The 20,235-nt window shown below is 43.2% G+C and overlaps 1 protein-coding gene and 1 pseudogene across 6 annotated transcripts in view; both read left to right on the top strand.

The window, feature by feature from the left end:
- FRY (FRY microtubule binding protein) overlaps positions 1-20,235 on the top strand; it is a 320,056-nt gene that overhangs the window by 86,640 nt on the left and 213,181 nt on the right. The gene's annotated exons all lie outside the window — the stretch shown is intronic.
- LOC120603156 (uncharacterized) lies at positions 12,872-12,987 on the top strand (annotated as a pseudogene).

Below are 20,235 nucleotides of genomic sequence, written 5' to 3'. Positions count from 1 at the left end.
TCTCATATCCTATTTTTTACCAGGAGAGCAGGGCACGTCGATTTGGACATGCAAGCTTCTGTGGCAACCAGGATTTCAGCCTCCCTTCCGCACTAGCCAATGGCAATACCGACACCGTGTCTTCTGGCACAGAATCCCTAATTGGCAATGAATCTGCCTACAGAAAAGTCCCAGGGGACCTTAATCATCCCCCTCCTTAGGGTTTCCTTGCTGGAGATTTGTTAATTTTGTAACATGTGCCTCTTCTCTGCATCCTCTAAGCGGTCCCCAACCTTTGTGGCACTAGGGACCGGTGCGCCTACGAGAATCTAATGCCTGATGATCTGAGGCAGAGCTGAGGCGGTGATGCTGGCGCTGCGGAGCGGCTCTGAATACAAATGAAGCTTTGCTCGCCACCGCTCACCTTCTGCTGTGCGGCCCAGTTTCTAACAGGCCACGGAAGGTTGGGGACCCCTTGTCTAATAAACAGCTAAGTGGGAAAGGGTGTCAGGTTGGATGTCCCTCCCCACGGACCCAGCTCAGGAAGGGTCTCCAGTCTTTGGAGATGTTTGAATTCCTGTGTTACTAAGGGAATACTAGTTTATTAGCTGTGACATTTGTTTTCAATCGTTTGTGCAAATACGGAAGTACTGAAGGGACTATCTCAGAGTCCGCGGGTACTGGCGCTGGAGATTTGATTTAGTAAGTCTAGGCTGGGCCCGACTCGTAACCACATAGTGAAAATTCTTCCCCAGATCCATATGACATTTGTTCCATCCCCTGGTGGAGAACTGTCGACATAAAGGAACCAGAAAAGGTCCTCAAAGATCAAAGTTCTCCTTAAGCTGTTCTATGTTTCACACGCAGGAAGCGGGCGGTAGCTATTTATGGCAGGCCCTCATCCCCGCCCCTTGCCACCCAGTTCCCTCCCACAGACAGCAGTCACCAGCACTCTCAAAGGTCAGCGTGTTCTCAGGCGGGAGGAGAACCTGCGTTTTCTCTCCTAAGGGCACTCGGACTTGAGTTCTGGTTCCCACGGGCGACCCCTGGTTCCCACTGGCAGCCTGGCAGGCACAGCGCCGGGCCCAGCCATCTCCAGGCCTCGTTCAGACTGCCGCTCAGCACCACGGGGTAAAATACTGGGACTGTCTCCGCCACCTCTTGACCAGTTTTCTGAATGGTAACAATGTACCGTGGACTGAATGTTTGTGTCCCCACGACAATCATGCAGAAGCCACGCTCCCCGACTGGATGCTGTTTGGAGATGGGGCCTTAGGAAGGTGACCAGGCCGTGAGGGGTGAGGCGTCATTAACGGGGTTAGTGCCGCAACAGGGAGAGAGCGCCAATCCAACGCACCTGTGAACCGGCGGGGAGCGCTCCCACCAGGTGTAAGATTGGCCGGCACCTTGATCTTAGGCTCCCGGCCTCCACGACTGTGAGAAACACATGTCCGCTGTCCTAGCGCCTGGCCTGCGGTGACTTGTTATAGCAGCCTTGCCTGACTGGGCCTCGGTGCTTGTCACAGGCAGCAGTCGGATAAACGAGAAATGCTTTACGTCTTTAAAAACGAAAGCGCTCCTAGCATACAAGTAATATAAAATATAGGAACTTCTGGTCAATAGAAGTTGGTGACTATCATTTGTGATACTGAGTGCCACACAGAAATCGCATTAGTCAGAAATAGGGTAAACTGTATTTACTTACTTTTCTTTGGTTATTGAATCATCCAAATAAATAGCAGTTGAGCAACTTCTCAAAAGAAACATTGCCAGAATGTACTTCCTTTAAATAAAGATGTCATAAACCACTGCCATCACTATTTAAATAGAGAACTCTGCAGTTTTGGAAGACTGACGGCATCCCAAAGCCAAGGCCTTGCACGTTGTCTTAATTTCTGCTAAGTGAGAGAGGACTTTGCTATTCTAGATGTCCCCAGGCTGGTCAGTCCCTCCTCAACAAAAAGTAGATGACTTAAATCTGTATGCTTAACTACGTTTAACAAATCCGTGTAATGATAGGAGCGATTTTATTGGCAATAACTCAGCTTCTGATCCCATACCAGACACGCCCAGGTGCACAGACATGGATGGGCAAGGAGAGAGAAGCAGTCGGACCCAGAGCCTTCTCAGACAGCCTAAAATCTGCCTCAGCAGGGTGACAGAGAGGCTGCAGAGAATGCCCACCCAGAATCTGTCTAATGTGCTCAGTGGAGGGAACTGTATCCACAGTCACTCCCCACAGCCCGGAATGTGTGAGGTGGTTTTTATCTTTAAAGTGTTACTGGTATAGAAGGGGCAGATACAGAGCTGGGTTTGGTGCATTGCCCTAAATGTCATCAAATGTCACTCAGGTGGTTAGGAAACAGGCAGCGTGAGCGTGGTGGTTGGTGACTTGTTGAGTGACGGTTCCCTCTTTGAAAGGTTCTTTTAAAATTCCCCAACACTGAAAATCATGATGTTGACTTAACAGGAAATTGAATAGGAAGTGGAGGGTTTCTGTCTCGACAACAAGCGGATTCTCTCTCCGCCCAACCATGGCCCCTGGGGACTTAGAGGAGAGAAGCCTCTCAGGGCTGTGGGCTGCTCCTTATGGTCACCCTCCTTCTTGAAAGGCTCCCTAGCTCAGTCTGCACATTAGCGCTTTAAAACAGTGTTAGGGTCTAGTTCAATTGTGTTTGGGCAGCAGAGAGAGAAAATAAGTACGAACCGTTGACGTTTGGATAGCAGTCCAGCATGGCGTGACGCTTTCGTTGTGTTTGAAGACATAGTGTGTAGAAGGAGATGAAAAACTTGGCTCTTTGAGGAGTTATAGTTGAGTTGTACATTGAAGATCTTGCTTCTTTTGAAGTGTAGATGTCCGAGATTAACAAACACTATAAAATAGGTTAATATGTATATAATTTGTGCACAAAATACAGATTGATCTGGTCCCTGCCCTGGACCAGAATGTTTATAAGAACTCAATCTCCAGAACTAGGCCCTTCGAACCTTATGAGGACATTGCTGTTTGCTCCCCATTGCTGAGTGGAGTAGCGTGTAGCATCTGTTTCAACGTGGCACCATAAACTATTGCACAGTTTAGGACTTAAAATAAGTTGTAAGACTTGAAAGGCCATGACTTTCATCCAAAGTGGAATACAATGAGATGAGGAGTATACCTCATTTTCAAAATATTTTAATCTCATTACTGGGAAAGTGGGGAGAAATACACCCATTTTAAAGCCGTATGGATTCATCAAGCTTGGACCCTGCTAATTCTGGTTATCAATGAGCTAGTTCAGTTTTTCGTCGTCTCTGTTGCTGTTTTAATCAATGACAAGGCATCTTAGAGAACTTACGGCATTTCTTCAAAAGTTTAATTCTTAATTTCTTCCTAATTATGAATCTTACAGAGACGTGCCTTTGAGTCCTGAGGATTTACTATTTTTTCAGAACTCAAGCCGCAAAAACTGCTCAGTGGTCATGAGGTTATAGAACCTAGATGAAGAAATAAGTCACTTGGCAGTGAGCACAGCGCAGAGTCAGAGAATCGTTGAATTATGGATCTGACACAAATCTGTGAGCAGCTGATTCGACAAACTCGTTCTGCAGGGGAGACGCAGACCCCAAGGACAGCTACGTCTGGGTCTCCTGCACCCCAGGCAGACCCTCCCGAAAGCATCGCAGAGACCGAGTTTAAGAAACTCTGGGTCATTTTTTGTGAACATAGAAAGTGAGGAGAAAATGACCCCCTCTGCTTTCTCTGCGGGCCCCAGAGGCAGGTAATCGGCACACCAGCCTGTGTTTACTCAACCTCCACGGACCTGCCACACTTGGTGAGACACTCAGCTGGGGGCCGAGCCGACAGGTCCATCGAGACCTCAGCTGGTTTTGTTTCTCATTCTGTCCTTAAGAAGTAAAAATTCTGTTTCTCTGATGAAAATAATCAAGTGAGAAAGGGAATTTCAGTTTAAAGTAACTTCAGTTCAAGGAGACACACAGGAAACATGACTCTCCTCAGAGACCTGACCCAGGGGACACCTGGACACTGTATCAACACTTTCTTTTGGGGGGAAAGGTCAAGAGATATGTTCCTTTTGAAAGGTGAAGGTCTACTGAATTGTCATTGTCCTCACAGGCTGAGATTCCCACATCCCAATGGAGAAACTGAGGCAGAAGGAAAATAATCGGTCGAATGTTAAGAGAGCAAATTTGAGACATGATAAGATTTCACGGCATCTCAGTTTCAAGTGCTCCTTCACCAGATAGTCTCTGAGGTTTATTCTGTTCTCACATTCAAAAAGTTGTAACCCCAAGCAGCTTTACAGCCATATATTTTAATAACTGAACAAAAAGGTGGATCCTTTTTTCCATCCCAGTTATAACCAAATCCCTAATGAAAAATCAGTTAATAAGTCTCCTGATTTAAGGGAGTGTAGACAGTGCACTTGACCTACATATGCTTGTGGAGCAGCCGTGTACCTGCATCTATCATTAAAAAGTGAATATTTTGCTCATCTGGGGTAAATGCAATACTTTTAAAGTAATTGTCAGGGCTCAATTTAAGCCCCGAGAATAGGTCGCCCTACTGTTTCATGTTTAAATACTTGTCCGATGAAACGTTCTACACCTCTAAAGGGAGAACCACTCCTTTGAGAAAAGGATTCCTGAAGAAAGAAAATAAAGCAAATTTAAAAAAAATGCTAATTTCTTCTAAGCACAAGTTTGAAAATACAGAAGGGTTTTCGTTGTTGTTGTTACTGTTGTTTTGCTTTGAAGTAGTAGAAGGCGAAGAAGATCATAGAACCCCATAGAACTCAAATGTCAGCTGGGAGCATTTTGTTCTCAAAATTTTAAAATCAAAATTGATCAAGCTTCCATGCCGATACCTGCAGCAAGACCCAGGCCCACTCCCAAATTTCTATAGCTTTTCGGGGACAGATGTCTGAAGTTCCTGCTCCTGCTAATGTTTGGTGTGTTCTTTTTTTGCCATTTATGGATTTTCTCATTATCTCCTTACACCGTCTATATACCCTGTGCTCTGTGAAGTTCCGCCTCATTTCTTGATTTCTACAAACAAAAACTCAACCACAGCCTCTGCGCGGATAGCGGGTCTGGCGGGTGTCTGGAGCGACAGGGACCTAGGATTTCGATATTTATTCAGCACACACACACCTCCGACCGAATATTGGACGCTCCTGTCCTTTAAAAGCCTTTCCGCCCGCCCCGCCTTCTGAGCTTCTCCATGCTCGCCCCGCCGGTACCCCTCAACCTCTGGCCATCTCGGTGACTCCTTTCCCCTTTTCTTCTTTCTGTTGCGACAACCCCAGAATTTCATTTTCTCCTCCCTCTACCGTACAGAGCGATTCTGATCTTTCCAGCTCCTGCAACCAAGCCCTGCTCCAGGCCTATCACTGTGTATCCCAAACCATCCAATGGCCCGTCTGAGACCACTTCCTTGCCACCACGGTCATGATAAGGGTAGTTAATAAAATCTGCAAATCTCGCTAAAATTAAATTCAGATGCTGGTTCATCCAGTTTCAGTTGGCCTGGACACATTGAGCTTTAATAGTCACGGTTTGATCTCGAAGGCGGGAACTTTAGCTCATTCTTTGAGAAACTGGAGCCCAACGAGGTACGTGCTGTGCGGGAGGCGGGTCCTTGGCAGGTGCTTCCTCCTTTACGCGTCCAGTGTACCTTGTTCTAAACGAAGCACTAGAAAGACCCCGGCATGCTTGGGAGCCTTAAACATCTCCCCGTCACCTTGTCACTCAGACCAGCTCGTGGTGTAAGCCAAATGGGGTTACTCTTAGAAGCTCTGTCAGTGAAAACGTCGGTAGGCTCATTAGCAGAGGATAAGACTCATATTTCCTGCCTTAAGAGGATTTCTCTTGTCAGGACCATGTTTGTATTCACTTGAATAGGCTCAGTGACCCATATGACTAAGTCACACAGAGGACAGAGCCTGCGGTGGGACAACCTAGGGAACGTTGCTTACCGTCGTCCAGGGGCATACAACAGAAGACAGTCTTAAAGGATCGGGAAGGAAGCCCATCTCAGTTAGCAGATGTCCACGTGATTTTATATTTTTAACACCCAGAGTAGTTTATGATACGTTCTCATTATTCAGACAGCATTAGTCAATGAAGGTAGCTTTGTTTCCAGCTCAGTTTATATAGCTATGTCCCTTGTAAAAGATAACTTAATTATAAAAATCAGAAAGTAATCAGAGGGTCATCATAAAGTGCACAAATCATCCATACTTTGAATTAGTAAATTCTCTCATGTAATTCATTTTACAAAAATGTAGCACACTTTTTTGGGAAGATATCAACTCTGTCGTATAAAGAAATATACATCTATATGATTTTTCCTAATAAATTTACTGCCTTTTGTCACGCTGCTGTTGTCTTCCTACCTTAATTCTTAGCTTCATGAATAGAAGAGCGAGATTTTCTGTTGTTTGCTCCTTCCTGAGACATTTATCCAATGATCTCTGCCCATGGTGGGTGCTCAGGAAAATGCTATGCCCCACCCTGAGCTGTGCCATACTCCTCGGCCACCCCGTATGCCCTAGAATCTTCCCTGTAAAGTAGGATAAAAACCATAGCTCATCCTAAGAGTCTACTGTTTTTAGGACCCTCTGTGTACTTCGCTTTTCTCTGACTGTCCTGTTCTGTTTCAACTGAGCTCAAATGTCACCTTATCTCTCCAACTGTCCCTTACACTCCCACCCCAGGTAATTTAGTTACATCCCACCTTTTGTTCTACAGGTGTGTGTACATCGTGCTATTACGGTATTTAATTCTGTACATATCTATTGTGATCACCTCCCTCTCTGCCCAGACTCCAGGCCTTTGGAAAGCAGAAACTGTGTATCCTATGAATGAATGCTTTGCCTGTCTGTCTTCGCTGTGAGCTTTGTCTTAGCTATCGGTAACATGCACAAAGCGAAATGATTTCCTAAGAAGCAATCGTCTTCTCTAGTGTTCGTTTTCCAGGGAAAGTGGTTTCCTCTTCCCTCCAAGTCCCCTGTCACCTGGACTCCTGCTAGTTCACCTTTGCCTTAGTATTTGCCAGTTCTGCAGAGTTTCTTGCCGATGTTATCAGCTACTTTAAATTCTTCGGAGATGTAAGAAAGTGATAAGTACAATGCAATACCCTCCGAGCATCATCCATGCTAGCTAAAATCTTTTTCCATCAAAGACGACATCATTTTCCCACTTCCTGTGTCCTGGGTAACACTGATGTCAGCTCTCCACGTGTCCATCAGGTTTCATCATGTTTTTGAGTCGCTATGCTTTATTAATTTATTTTCCTTCTGCGTGTATGAATGGCTACAATTATCTGACAATTTATTTTTGTCCAACACAGATTTATAAAACCAAAACTTTCTAAAGCGCTCCACTTTCGCTGGTATTATTGTATATGCCGCAATAGCAGGGAATGCGATTGTGTTTGTGCAGCAATGTGGAAGCTTAAATAGAAAAAGGGACTCCGCGAAAAGAGCGAACCATCAGTTTGTCAGAGAAGAAAGGTGGATTTCCTTAAGTTATTAATATAGTGACGAGTATATGCAAGGTTTGCATTAAATAACCAGGTATGAAGTCTCTCTCCTAAGAAAGCGTGTTGAAATGCTGGTTCTTTGATGTCTGGAATAGATTGCTCACCTGATGAAACAACATAACAAATATCTCAGGACTAACCAGCTTTACAACCGACAGCAAACTCCTGAAGGCAAGGACTTCATGTGTCTGGCACAAGCCTACATATTATTGTACACTGGTGCCGTGTAAATATTTAATAGCCGTTCCTCCCACACCTACTCCTGGAGGGTCTAGCCTTCCTGACCTGTCATGTCCATAATCAGATATGCATTTCCACATCAATCATTTGAGGTGTGGCGCCACTTGGAGGCTGTTTCTTGGGATGGTACCTTCTTCTCTAGGCGTGGGGTGTGCTCTGGCGCAATAGAGATAATTAGCTGCGAATATCAAACAGCACTCTGTTTTTTTCTTTCTTTTAAAAATCTCTTCGTTTTTAGACAGAGATGACTTGCAGAGTGAGCTCTATCTTCTCCTAAAGGAAGCAAGCGCGCGTTTATAAGTTACGACGTGACCTGAACTTCTTCGCCCAGGCTCTGCGTGGCGACAGTGGGGCTTTGTGAGGTCACTTTACCTGTGTGGCAGTCAGTCAGCTCCTGGGCTCATCACACACGTTGTACGTGGCCGCAGAGTTCTAGTGTGCTGCCTGTTTTCGAATGTCCTCGAATGTGGGCTTGTTAACTCAGCAGAAACAAATCAACTCATTTCTAAGTCTCTCTTTCTAGTCAGTGTGCGAAAGGTGCCAGTACCTAAATATTTAATTTGTTGTCTGATTTTTTTCCGTTTTTGGAATTTACCCAATCAATATTCATTATATAGAAGACGAGAGTCCTTGTCACCACACATGGGAATTCCAACTCACGCGCACGTAGAAAAACCTAGCTACCCAGTGACGTGACCCTTAAAAGAACGACAGCATTTAAAATGATCAGAAAGAAACAAAATCTTCCGGCTCTGGGAGACGGAAGTCTGCTAGTTGTGTGACCTCTGTCCCTTGGTTTTTTTATCAGTAAAAAGGGGATCTTATCTTTCTGTTTACTGGGAATGAGAAATGAGATGCAAACTTGAAGGTCCACTGTGGTTCCAGGAGTTTCTTGGGCAAAGGGATGCCACCAGTCCCCCCTTCCGGTTTCATGTCCTCACCTCTGCTCACACGTTCTCTCCCGGCCCATCTGGGGACTCTGGCCACAGGTTCGTGTCTGGCCACATCTGGAGCTACCACCTTTGCTCCTGCAAAACGATTGCTGTTGCTGCTGCAATGACACCCAAGGTCACACCCAAGGTCGTCTGCCCAAAGCGGGGTGATTGAGGCCCCAGAAAAATGCCGCACGAGCCCTTTCGGTTATAGTGACCCGTCTTCCTCCGCTGTGGGGAGTTCTTAGCCATCAGGCGTTCTGTTTGTGCACGTCGAGCTCTCCGAGGGGCACTCGGGTGAACCGGAAAAGTTCTATGGCCCTGGTCAACATCAAGGTCATTTCTACCTGTAGTCACTTTCGCGAAGTTAAGCAGTCAATCGTTCAGGAATGTGAGCCCCAGTGAGGTTTGGGGACAGGAGCAGAGAGAGATGTGGTCCCACTAAACCTCCACAGTTGGGTAACCTTCAGCACCCAGCAGGAACCACTGCTCCCATCACGATGATGTCCACCTACGTTAGTCTCATGTTTAAATGATGAATGACACACATGTATATGCATGGATACACCCAGGAGCATATAAGCCATCGATACTATTTTTAAGTGCCATATGTTTTATTTATCCCTCTGAACACCTTTAAAAATGTAGACTTCTTATAAGAAGTCCCCAGATACTAATTTCCACTCTTCCATCATTGACTAGGATCACCCGGCCTAATTTAATCTCTATTTCTATATTAATAAATCACATTGGTTCCCACACCCCGCCCCCCCCAATGGCTGTGATTCATAGAAGAATCACACACCAGATCAATCATTCATTCATTCTGCAAACACTTTTGAGTACCTACTACATGCCAGGCGGTGGACTAGAACTTGCTCGTAAGAGTTAAATTCTATTATTACTACAGAGCTGTCTATTTCTCCCTCCAATTCTGTTAATATTTGCTTCATATTTTTAGGAGCTCTGATGTTTAGTGCACATGTTATTATTATATCTTCTTAGTGAACTGACCTTTTTATCATTATATAACGTCTCAATTGTTTCTCATAACAGTTTTTGGCTTAAAGTTTATTTTGCCTGATATCAGTTTGCTACCCTTACTCTCTTTCGGTTACTATTTAGGTGGAATATCTTTTCCATCCTTTCCTTTCAAACTATTTGTGTCCTTAGATACTTAGATCTAAAGTAAATTTCTTGTAAACAACATAAGGTTGAATTCTGGTTGTTGTTGTTGTTTTAATCCATTATACCAATCTACATCTTTTGAATGAAGAGTTTAATCCATTTACATTTAAAGCAATTACTGATAGAGAAGAACTTACTATTGCCATTAAAAAAATTTTTTTGTTTTATAGCTTTTTTGTCCCTCATTATCTTCCTTGTTGCCTTCTTTCTGTTTAGTTTTTTTTTGTTTTTTTTTTGTAGTGACAAGTTTTGATTTCCTTTTCATTTCCTTTCGAGTAAATCTTATAAATATTTTCTTTACGGTTACCATGAAGATTACATAAAATATCCTAAAGTTATAACAATCTATTTTAAACTAATAACAACTTAAGTTCAATTACACAAATACTCTACCTGTCTACATCTCTGTCCCGCCTCCAGTTTACATTATCAATGTCATAAATTACACCTTTATATATGTGTACCCGTTAACATAGATTTATAAATATTTGTAAGCTTTTGTCTTTTGCCCCCTATGAAAGAATCGACAGAGAGTTACAAATCAAAACTACAATGGTCCAAGTTTTTGTGTTTGTCCACGTGTTGCCCTGTACCAGAGGACTCACGTATTTGTGTGGTTCCCACCTTGTGATCCTTTTAGCATTTCGCGTAGGGCAGATCTAGCGTTAGCTCCTCTGGCTTTCATTTATCTAGGAATGCCTTAATTTCTCTCTCATTTTTGAAGAGCAGTTTTCTGGATATAGTATTCTCGTTTGACAGTTTTTTCTTTTAGTGCTTTAAATCTATCATCCTATTGCCTTCCAGCCTGTGAGCTTTCTGCTGAGAAATCCACTGATGCCTCACTGAAGGCCTCTTGTACACGACAGGTTACTTTTCCCCTGCTCTTTCAAAATTCTCTTTTTGTCTTTGACTTTCTGCAGTTTGATGATAATGTGTCTCTATGAGGGTCTCTTGGTTTATCCTACTTAGAGTTTGTTAAGATTCTTGTATGTGTATATCTTTGCCTCTCCTCAAATTTCAGCCATTTTCACCATTTTTCCCTCAAATACATTCTCCACCCCTTTCTCCCTCTCTTTTCCTCTGGGACACCCATAATACGTCTATTGGTCTGTTTCTTGGTATCTCACAAGTCCCATAGGCTCCCTTCATTGCTCTTCATTCTTTTTTTCTTTCTGTTCCTAAGATTCAATGATTTCAAATGACCTATCTTCAAGTTTTCAAATTATTTTTCCTGCCTGTTTGAATCCATTGTTGAATCCCTCTAGTGAAATTTTTGGTCCAGTTATTATTTTATTTGGCTCCATAATTTCTGTTGTTTTTTTTTTTTTTAAATATAATTTTGATCTCTTCATTGATAGTCTCACTTTGTGCATTTTTTCATGAATTTGTTTAGGTGTCTGCCTGTGTCCTCCTTCATCCCACTGAGAGTACTTAAAAAAATAATTTTAAAGTCTTTGTTAAGTAAGTTCAAGGCCTTTTTTACCTTAGGTTTGGTTTCTGGAGATTTATTTTGTCCCTTTGAATGGCCCATATTTATCTTTTTTTTTTTTTTTTTTGTATGCCTTATGATCTTTTGTTGAAAAAATTCTTTGAAAAACTATCTTCTCACCTAGTCTTTGTGGACTGCCTCTGCACAGAGGAAGAGCTTGACTAACCAGCCTGGCATAAAGGGTTCAGGTCCTCTCAGACTTTTCTGGGAACATGTATTCCCTGGACCTGTGCATATGCTTTTTGTTCTCTCCAAATCACCTGTATACATGGCTGCTTATAGAATCTCGTCCTTGTACCTTCTCAAGACCTTAGATGTTCGACTGTATTCCTTTGCCAGTAATCTCTTGCATTCAGCTGCCCGTGGGTCTGCAGTTTCCTAAAGCTCTCACAGGCTATTGCACCCACTCCTGTTTTCAGCAACCTCCAATCCAATATCCGAAAGATGCCTCCATTCCTATCAGAGCTCTGAGTCAGGCCAAATAAAAACCAGTCCCTCAGACAATCCTGAATGTTGCAAGCAAGTTCCATTCCTTTCTTCTGTCCTAAAGGAGGGACAAAGAGTTGAGCGGCATCCTCCTGACCATGTCGTGCTGTGCTGGCATGGTGGTGGGTATGGACAAGCAGAAATGCCATGAACTGTCCTATCGCTCCTTCGGTCCATATGTTGTTCATTTAGTATTTCTGTGGGAGAAAGAGGGCCTGGAGCTTCCTCATTTGTCATCTTGGTGATGTTACATTTACTCATTAGCTAACTCAAAGGCCAAGGAGGAAGCGAGACACTCAACAAAATGACATGAACAGTTTTGTGTTTTAGAAAAGATAACTCTTAAGGTTACACATCCTTGTACAAAAGAAAATGAACTTCAGAACAAGAGAGAAACCATTGGAAACCTGTGTGTTGGACTAAGTGAGAACTAGTAAGGGCCTGAACTGGACAGAGGCATATATTCAAGGGATACTTAGGAGGCACAATACCAAAACTCGGCGGCACGAGTCTATTGGGAGCATGGGACAGAGATGTGAAGATGGAGTGGAGACAGAATAGACATGTAGATTTCAATAACCCTGTGGTTTTAGGCAAGTTTCTTAGCCGTTCTGAACTTCATTTCCTCATCTATGTGAAGATAAAGGAGGTAACACATATAAGAGCCTAGTATACAGTAGGCGACTAATAAGTTAGTTTTTCCCCATCCCCCCACCCCTAACTAACATCACTGGATTATGGCGTTTCATGGATAGCGATACTGCTAACTGAAATATAGAATAGGCAAAGTGAAAACCAATCTTTTAAACCTCTGGGTTTTTTTTTTAATTCCTGCTCTTCAGTAAGAATATACATTAGACAGGTTCTAATTGCAGAACTATTTGCATTTATGTTTATCTGTCTCAAACAAGCTTTCCTAAGTGTCCAAAAATTATAATCTGAGGACGTTAGCATGTCTGCTTTATACACAGAAGGTCCTGGGTTCATGCCCCAGTGGAGCCACAGTTCATGGTCTACAGCCATACCACCCTGAACAAGCCTGATGTCTGATCTCAGAAGCTAAGCAGGGTTGGGCCTGGTTAGTATTTGGATGGGAGACCACCTAAGAAGACCAGGTGCTGTAGGCATAAATACTACTAATAAATAATAATAAAAATATATAATCCGATTCCCAGAATATTCCCCCCAAATTAGTCAGGAAGCAAGGTCACTTTGAGCATACTGGTTGGACCCATGTTATTCAGTAAATTTGGAGAAAAGTGATAAAAATAATTTGACTCCCGGCTCTTGAGCCAATGCTCTGTTATCAACTCTAAGGCTTTTAAAAAATTCTCTGAGAATTTTTCCAAATGGCTCTAATTTGACAGATTTACAGCCATGTAAATATACTTGTGCATTCATGATGACAGTTTAAATGTTATGTTTAGAGATTATAAAAGGAAAATAGACAAAGGAATTTCAACTAGCTTTTATTTTGCCTTCAGGCAATGATCTTTTCACAAAATCATGTTTCTATAGGCCAGGATTCAAATTGCTATCCCAGAGAATGTTGGTTTTCATGAAACTATTATTTCACATGGACTATATATCTAGCTTAACAAATCATAATGTGGTACCTTGTAAAGGATGAGAAAGAATAATTTTAAAAATCTATCTTTGCGGGATTTAGAGTAATCAGGATAATGTGTTTAGCCTTTGAACTATCGTTAATACATGCATCAAATTTAAAAATATCATTATGTATACAAATATTCCATTCTGATAGGAGAAAAATATCTTGGCTTGTAAAATATGAAAGCTGAGAAGTTAGGGTGATCCAGGCTTCGAGCTGGGGAGTGATGTGAACAGTTGGTGCCAAGGTACCTCATGTTATTTCCTCTAAGTCCCCTGCGCACCTTCCCACACCCCCAAGAAAGGACATTTTCCAGAGTCCCGAATTTGATTAATCACATTATATGTTTTGAATTATTTTCAAGAAAAACAAAAGCGATTCAAATATCAAACAGCAGCATCCAATTCTTTTCTTCTTATCCTCTTGCTGCGGTACGTTTCCTGCATCTCATCCCTCATCCGGGGAAGCAGCCATATGTGTCAGCAGAATGCCACCTCCCTCAGAGAAGTAACCACCACAGTTTTTTGGTACTCTAAATGATGAAACACTGATAGAATTCTTATTATAATCCATTGTTATGCACCTCGAGATATTTTTGTTTAGCAAAGTCCTGATAGCTGGAGAGAGAATTGTTTGCGGGGCAATGCATCTATTTGAACATGTGATATTGTGTTATTCAGAGATTTATTCAAGCAGATCGTGGGGCCGCATTTCTGAGATGACTCATGACTCATCTCAGAAATCACAGACACAGATCAGTTTTGCCTTGTCAAGCTTTCTCTTGTGGGAGGCTCGGCTCAGTGCTAAGGTCGCCTCATGATGTCCTGATGTGACTGGGGCAGGTGTCCTTCGAGGTGCCCGCTGACCTCCCAGATTAGTTATTTCCCACTCGTTGCCATCTTAGCCCCTCCTCTGGGCAATCTCACCGTTTTCTTACTTACCCCTGGAAATGTTACATCCATACCTCACATAAATAATAAACAGGTTTCATAACATAGGGATTTTGAAGTGTTGACTTTTAGTAGATGCTGCCATTTTCAGAACATGTGGAATTTATTTTGAAAATCTCACTTGGCCTCCAAAGCACTTCCTAGAAATCGTTTTAGAAGATTAATTTGGTGTAAAATAGAATTTACATTTCGGTAGGAATCCTAGAATCGTAATTTGTCCCTTGTTTTGGGGACAACGTACTCCATTTGTGTGTGGTGCGTGTGCACGTGCGTGTAATTCGGTAAAATACTGCTACATATTGCAAGGGCTCAGTGAGGACTCTTAAAAAAAAAACAAAACGAAAGAGACCAGAGCGCCCACAGCAGCACTCAGCTCTCCCCGTGCTGATCCGCTCGGCGCCCCTCCTGGTCCCCTGGTTTCCAGCTCGGGGACCGCTGACGACACTGAACGCAGAGCATTTCTTTCTGGTTTTGCGAGAGCTCTTCCATCATTTAAACAGCACCTCCAATCTTGCAAAGTCTGCACACTGACTCAGGAAGGATGCCGGCGGCTCCCGCGTACACCTCCCAGCTCTCCATCATCAGGTCAGGACGCCAACTTCCTCGCCTCTCCCAAGCGTGAATGTGCCTTTCCCTTGAACTCATGTTTCCTTTGTTTTATTTGTGGTGCATATAGCTTTAGGGTTTTTTAAGTAAAAAAAAAAAAAGAAAAAAGATAATTATGAAATACTCCAAAAAGAAGGAATAAAAAAAATACTATAACAGACACCTATGTATCCACCCTCAAAATAAAACAGATGCTAAGAACTTACGAAATTAAGCCTTGTGTATGTGGCTAAATCTCTATCCCTCTCCCTCCCCCATTCCTTCCCCCCACCCCAAGAGAGATAACCGTTGGTCCCCGACGTTGATGTTCTTTATGCTTATGAAATGTTTTAGTAGTTTTACTCCATTTGTATATATCCACAAAAATATATCTTGTCATGAACCCAAGGTCTTACTTCCTGTCTCCACTCCAGCCTTAGCGCTCAAGCTCCTAGGTCCCCAAGATCAGCCTCTGCTCCCCGAGTTCTTTCCGCCAGGGCCACTATCGTGTCACCTCATGTCCCTTCAGGTTGTCAATTCCTGAGGAATTTCAGAAATTCTGTAATTTCTCCTTCTTTCTTCCAAACTCCATTATGCGTGTTCAAAATCGTACACTGTGCCTTAGTCGGTGTATCTGATTTTAGCAGGATGTTTTCATGTTATTTGCTCTACGACACTGAGGAAACCAGAAGTTCTAACTTTGCTTGGACGATGCTCATTTTCCTGAAGTAACCCTTCCCCATCCTGTGTTTAATTTTTGGTGGGACTATGCAGAATACCATGCTTTGTGTTGGCATGTGTCAAGACCCCCATCTGGAACAGTGGGCCTCTCTGGCCTCGGTTTTCTCCGTTACCTTCTAACTAGAAGGTTCTGTGATTGTTAGGAACTGTAACATGAGATGACAAGTATTTAGGACCTGACAGAAGTTTTTACAACAATATTAACGCAATGTTAGCATAAAGCTGCATAAACTATTCTCTAGCCATTTGACCATAAAACAACATTCGTTCCTTCTTTTGTCAAGAATACTTCCCAAAAGCCACTGTAAATATTTTCTTTAAAAATCCACATGTGACCATGAAGTAAAACTATTTGTTTAGTAAATGAATATGTTGATTCTAGCAAATTACCTTGACGTTTGTATTCTCTTCCCTTAAAAACAGATATTTTGTATTTCCTTCTTAACAAAGCTTCCTTTGCCCTTAGTCAAGGCCACTGCCAAGCTTTTAATTAGAAGCAACTTACTTCGTACGTTGAAGAAGATGAACCCTGACTAGTTATTAGAAGAATCAAACTAGAAATCCCAGTTAGGTAAAGTTTTGGCTGAAACATTCTGTTCTGACAGTCATTTCACCTTTTAGAAAAGCTGGCAAGGCACTTTGTCCCCTGGGCTGGTCACACCTATGTTTTCCCACATCTCAAGGCTCTGCTACAAATCCATGAGCTGTTCGCTTAAAGGCCGTAAACATCAGGCATGGAGTGGGCTTCTGGCCAAACTGAGAAATAACATTAACTCAAAATTCTTCCTGTTTACACGTGTCCCTGTGAGATCTGCGGAGATAACATGTGCCTTGAGCTCCACCACCCGGAACCGCACCCCGGTGCCCAGTCACGGGACTGTCACTCTAAGCTCCTGCCTCTCAGCACCCTGGGCTGAATAAGGCACAGTCGACAGGCACAGCCCCGGGAACCACTGGCGTCCCCGCCGCCTGCTCCCTCCTCCTAACGCTGAGGTTCGTCTTCAGTGTTAAACCACGACTGAAACGTGCTTTTATTTTAAAAATATAACCGCACGTTTGTATTTCCCCATCGGAAAACACTTCGGAATACATTTTCTATCCCTTAGAGGGATAAACAGAAGCTGAAGAAAACTGATTATGATGGAAAATAAGGGGCCTGTTGGAAGAGCGGGGACCACCCCCCACCCTCCCCACTCCCCACCCCCACCTCCAGCAAATGCTTCTCCTGGAAGTTTCCAGGAAGCCTTGAGGCGGATCAGGCCTGAGCGGCCGGGAGAAGGGCGAGCCCGTGAGGCCCCGCGTGGAGCAGGGCCGTATTGGGGTTCTTCTCTGGGGTATGGCAGTCATGCTCCCTCTCCTGTAGTTTTGCTTTCCACTGTTTCGGTTACCCACGGTCTAAAAATGTTAAGTGGAACATTCCAGGAATAATCGATTTGTAAGTTTTAAGTCGCAAGCCGTTCTGAGTAGCGTGGCGAAACCTCGGGCCGTCCTGCTCCATCCCGCCCAGGATGCGACCCATCCCTTTGTCCAGCGTCTCCACATTGTGTCTGTTACCGGCCTGTTAGTCACTTAGTAGCTGTCGCAGTTATCGGATCCACTGTCTCAGTATCACAGGGCTTGCTTTCAAGTCACTCTTAGTTCGCTTGCCCCAAGACACGCGAGTGGTGATGCTGGCAGTTAGACACGCCAAAGTCAAAGCTGGAAATCGCTTCCTTGAAGTGAGACAGCCTGTAACGTGCAGGAAAACCAGAGCGGATACGGGGGCCGGGACCATCTGCAGTATCAGGTATCCTCTGGGGGCCTTGGAATGTATCCCCCGGAGTAAAACAGCAGAGGGACACCCAGGCTAAGTGACAGGAAACCTGGATTCCAATCCCAGTTCTGCCTAAAAGGCCATCATGTGACGCAGGGCAAGACACAGAACCTGTGGGCCACAGCGTCCCTGACCTGGTGGTCTGCCAAGGTGGATGCGGCGCTGAATGGGTTCTGCCCCGCTTTACAGGGCGTGAACTCGCTCAGAAGACACCTTCCAAACACAGCCGGGTCTCACTGCTTCCTTTAGTACAGGGACGAATGCCATGGCCATCTGGCACGTATTTGCCTCCCCGAGTTTCTCGGACGCCCTGTTTTCGTCTCATTGAGTTATGTTGGGGATTGAGTAACCCGCTCCTCTCTTCGCTGGAAGCCATTCTGTTTCCTTGAGATTCATTTCTTCATGTGTTTACAGTAGTTCACTGCTGACATTAACTTTTTAGTCCCTCTCATCTAGTTTAGCTACCAGGCATCTACTGCTGATGTTTCAGCATCCCTGATGCCACTGGCCTGGGTCTAAGTCCATTTATTTGTTTGTGCATTCATTCAACAAACATTAAGCATCGCCAATGTTCCAAGCCCTCCCCAAGGCTTGGGACTGAGGTTGCGAAGTGAACAAGAATACAGTCCCTAATCGTAATGACATGTGCACAACTCTCCGCCAGAGGTGAACACAGGTATCACGGGACCACACACAAGGTAGTTCTTTGCTGTGTTTCTGAAATGGAAAACCTTAAATCACCTTGAATCCACTCTTAGCCCATAAACCGTAATATAATCATAACTCTTCACTTGTTTCCATGTTATTGAATGATTTCATTCCACCTCATATCTAGTTAGTCACTGTAATATAGTCATTTACTCCTCCATCTAGTTTCTTCAGAAAGTGGTACTTAGATTTATTTGGGTTTTTTCCCCCGCAAATGGATATCAGAAAAATGTCAAGAAGTCAGCTACATCTGGAAACCAATCTGCAAAGAAAAGGTGCTCTCTAAGGCCCTGTGCTTATTAGTAAAGACACACACACAAAAAAAATTACAGATAAAAGTATAATAGTCAAGCAGTTAAGTTTAAGGTGCATTTCCTCCAATGCATTCATGTCTTCGATGGCCTACTCTCAAAGTATTCTAATGCCTAGCTGTGTGGATACTCTGGAGATGTGTGATTTGTTTGGAGTGTAGCTAAAAGTCGAAGAAGTGAGTTTGTGATGAAGAGAAGCAGAAAAATAAATCTGAATGGAGACATGGTGCAGGAGGGCAATTAAACTATATAGTTTAACTAAAAATAGGGGAGCACTTCAATTTGAGCCAAGCATTATTTAGTGAAAGGTGGTAATTGAAGGTTAACACATTTATCAATGGTTAAAAACAGCATAGAATTCATTAGATTCAAACCGCTTAACCAAAGTAAAAGTGAGAAAGAATGTTAAAATAGAAAACACAGTGTGCATGACGGAAATATGGAAATGTGAAATATATACACCGAGACGATAATAAGAGCGCGCATTAGAAGGGACCACGCATTTGAAGGGACCACGCGTTGGTGGCCCCAGCTGTTCCTTCTTCCAACCCGAGAATGCCCTCCAACACCCCCAGCACGTCTGTTCAAGTGTTCAGTGTTTCTGTGACCTCTTCCAGAAATTCTCAGAGACAAGGAGCTTCTTACTCAGAAAGTCAGTCCATTCCATTAGCGAGCAACTCTAGAAAGTTGCTAGAAGGTTCTGCTAGAAACTTTTTCCCATACTATAACAATTCCCCTCTACCTGTGCCATCCGCCTTCAGTTCTGTGCTCTGAAGACACACGAAGGAGTCTGGTCTTTCTTCACTATAGCGGCCCTGTGCGAAGACTTGAAGAAACTGGTCATGATCTTTCTAAGTTTTTCTTATCAACCAAAATAGTGCCCAGTTATCCAATCAGTCTTCACAGAGGCTTGCTTCCATACTTTTCAATATCCCGGCTTCAGTTTGTCAAAGTCCTTTTTAAAACACGATGCTGACACCTCAGCTGTGTCTGGGCACTTCCAAAAATGCCAGCTCTCTATTCCTGCAGCTCAAAATTACATTCACCTTGAAAGGGTAGTCCTAGCATGCTATCGTTTGTAAAGTGAGTTAAGCATTTTTATTCTCGACCTTTCTGAGTTTTGGGTATATCTCTTCTGTTTTATTATTATTATTATTATTTAATTTACAAACACTACTTGTGTACATGCTAGTTCAGGCCCAGTACTGGGCCCTGGGGACAAAGGATGAATGAGATTCTGGCTGAAGGGTTTTATGATGTTCCAGTGGGAGCGACACACATAAAAGTAATTACAATATGACATGCGATGCCTGCCTGGGGAAACTGGTAAATGCTAGTCATTCATATATTCGCTCAGTACGTAAACGTTTACCAAGAACTTTCTACGCGCAAAGCACATAAATAGACGCTCATGTGTATGATTATGAATCCTCTAAATATGGTATCAGGTCTATCTTATTCTATATTGTCTATAGAAGTTTAATGAAAGGTTTTGTGAACTTCCTTACCGTATTTCCTTGATCTTTTAATCCAGTAATATGAGAAGAGGTCACTATAGTGCATTGGTTCCTTTTCAAAGTACTTAAAAACTGGTTATATAATTTTCTCTGGAATTTGGACATAAAATCCATGTTACAGTTGTGCAATTTCCAGAA

This window comes from Pteropus medius, unplaced genomic scaffold (genome assembly GCF_902729225.1).
Source record: "Pteropus medius unplaced genomic scaffold, Ma_sr-lr_union100, whole genome shotgun sequence".
Lineage (NCBI taxonomy): Eukaryota > Metazoa > Chordata > Mammalia > Chiroptera > Pteropodidae > Pteropus > Pteropus medius.
The sequence above is the reverse complement of the archived record's forward strand: the minus strand, read 5'-3'. Positions and strand labels throughout refer to the sequence as shown.